Source organism: Octopus sinensis, linkage group LG28 (assembly GCF_006345805.1).
Source record: "Octopus sinensis linkage group LG28, ASM634580v1, whole genome shotgun sequence".
NCBI lineage: Eukaryota > Metazoa > Mollusca > Cephalopoda > Octopoda > Octopodidae > Octopus > Octopus sinensis.
In genome coordinates this window covers 10,224,003-10,226,907 of record NC_043024.1, presented here as the reverse complement: position 1 = coordinate 10,226,907, position 2,905 = coordinate 10,224,003, and positions in this window count along the sequence as shown.

Here is a 2,905-nt window from a genome sequence, read left to right as displayed (position 1 = left end):
ACACACATACACACACGTTCACACTCACATGCCCACATGCCCACATACACACACGTTTACACACACATGCACACGTGCCCCCACACACACTCACACGTTCACACACATACACGTTCACACACGTGTTCGCACACACATACACACATGTACACGTGCCCCCCCCACACACACACACATGCACACGTTCACACACACACACACGTACCCACACACACACATACGCACACGTGCCCTCACACACACACAACACACTCGGCTAATATAATACATCTCTCGTCGCCCACATTCGATGTCTCAGCGACATCAGATACTCAACCTCTGTAACGAACCCTATTGTTTGCACGTTTAATTACGATGTGTTTTTTTCTCCTCATTCACTCTCTCCTTCTTTCTCCCCCCTCTCACTCACTCTATCCCTTTCTCTCTTTCTTCTCCTCTTTCTCCCACTTTCTCTATCTTCATTCTTCTCCTTCTCTCTCTCTCTTTCTTTCGTCGATTCTACCTTCTTCCTCTTTCTTTATCCCTTTCACTCCTTTCCTTTCTTCGCCTCACTCATTCTGTCCTTTCTTTCTTTCCTTTCTTTCTGTCTTTCTTCCTTCCTTCCTTCCTTCTTTCCTTCCTTTCTTTCCTTCTTCCTTCCTTTCTTCCTTTCTTTCTCTCTTACTTTCTTTCTTTTTTCTTTCTTTCGTTCTTCCTTCCTTCCTTCCTTCCTTTCTTCCTTCCTTCTTCCTTTCTTTCTCTCTTACTTTCTTTCTTTCTTCTTTCTTTCTTTCGCTCTCTTTCCCACACTCTTTCTTCGTCTATTCATCGATCTACATTTCTCTCTCCCTCTCCTTCCCTCTCTTCTGCTTTATTTCTTTCTTCCTTTCTTTCTTCCTTACTTCCTTCCTTTCTTCCTTTCTTTCTTTCTTCCTTCCTTCCTTTCTTTCTTCCTTCCTTCTTTCTTTCCTTGCTTTCTTTCTTTCTTTCTTTCGCTCTCTTTCCCACACTCTTTCTTCGTCTATTCATCGATCTACATTTCTCTCTCCCTCTCCTTCCCTCTTCGCTTTCTGTCTCTCTGTTTCCGTCTCTCCTGTCTCTCTTTCTGATTCTCTTTCGCTCTCTATCTTTCTCTCTAATCTCTCCCCCCTTTCTTCGTTCTTATCTATCCATCTCTCTCTCCCTCTCTCTCTCAAAAGCGTGTGCTCGTTTGAGTGGTGGTGATAGTAGTGGCTGCAGTAGTAGTAACAAAAGGTGGTGGCGGTGGCAGTGCTGATAGCGTTTCGCTGGTTGTGGCCTCTAGTGGTAGTGGGAGCCAAAAGGAATAGAGGTAGTCGTCATGATGGTGGTGGTGGTGGTAGTAGTAGATTTACTAATAGCCGCAGTTGTCATGAAGGTGGTGGTGACGGTGGTAAACGTAGTGGGAGTGACGGAGTAGTAACCGCATGTGGTGGTGGTGGTGGTGGTGGTGGCAGTAGAAGCCGTCGTCTCTATAGTCATAGTAGTGGTGACAACCATGGTAGTGGGAGTAATAGAGGCATGAAAGAAGGTAGTGGTGGGAGTAGAGGGAATTATAATAGTGGCGGTGGTAGTGGTAGGAGTAGGGAAAGCAATAGTGGTAGATGTCGTCTGCAGCGGACCAATAAGTAGGAGGTAACAATAGTGGTAGCGGTTGTAGGAGGTCGTATAAAGGCGATGGTGATGTTGATGATAGTGGTGATGGTGGTGGTGGAATCGGTGATGATGGTAGTGGTGGTGGTGGTGGGAGTAAACAATGAATAGTAGGGGGAGTGGAAGTAGGAATAGTAGTAAAGGCAATAGTAGTGTGTGGTGGCAGTAGTTAGACATCGATAGTAGTAGGTTATGGTGAGTGTTAGGAGGAGGTAACGGCTACAGTAGTAGAGGTAGCAAGGGGAATAGTGATGGTGGTAGCTGCTGTAGTAATGTCATAGTAGCCAGTGTGGTCGTAGTTGTTGTAGCTAGTGTAGTAGTGATAGTGATAGCTTGTGTCGTAGTATGCATAGTGGTTGCTACTGTAGGGATCTTTTCGGTTTGACCGGCAGTTTTTTAAGATAATTTCCAGGTAACTAAACACTTTTAAACTTCGTATACTGGTAGAATGGGTTTACTCTTTTACTCTTTTACTTGTTTCAGTTATTTGACTGCGGCCATGCTGGAGCAACGCCTTTAGTCGAGCAACTCGACCCTGGGACTTATTCTTTTGTAAGCCCAGTACTTATTCTATCGGTCTCTTTTGCCGAACCGCTAAGCGACGGGGACGTAAGCACACCAGCATCGGTTGTCAAGCAAGGGGCACAAACACAGACACACAAACACACACACACACATACACATACACATACACATACACATATATACATATATACGACAGGCTTCTTTCAGTTTCCGTCTACCAAATTCACTCACAAGGCTTTGGTCGGCCCGGGGCTATAGCAGAAGACACTTGCCCAAGATGCCACGCAGTGGGACTGAACCCGGAACCATGTGGTTGGTTAGCAAGCTACTTACCACACAGCCACTCCTGTGCCTATTTGTTGTTGTTTTTTCTTCAATTTCTGCAATTTCAACCAGTCACTGACGTCTATTGAGGTAAAAAACATTCCGTGCTGTATGAATTTATCCCTCGTTCAAGAAACAGATTGGGTTTATTTACATTTGTGAAGAAAAAAATACCCTTCCCAAAACCCCTAACCCTAAAACAGATTGAAATGCAATAGATCGATACTAGGGTCATAATTATGGGTGACAATTTCATATGACACCGCTAGAAAAAACTGCCGTTCAAACCGAAAAGATCCCTACTGTAGTAACATAGATATAGTAGCTTCTGTGGTAGAGGTGGCAGTAGAGTAATATACTATAAGCATTTGTCATAGTTTCTGTAGTAGCGGTTAATGGTGTCTGG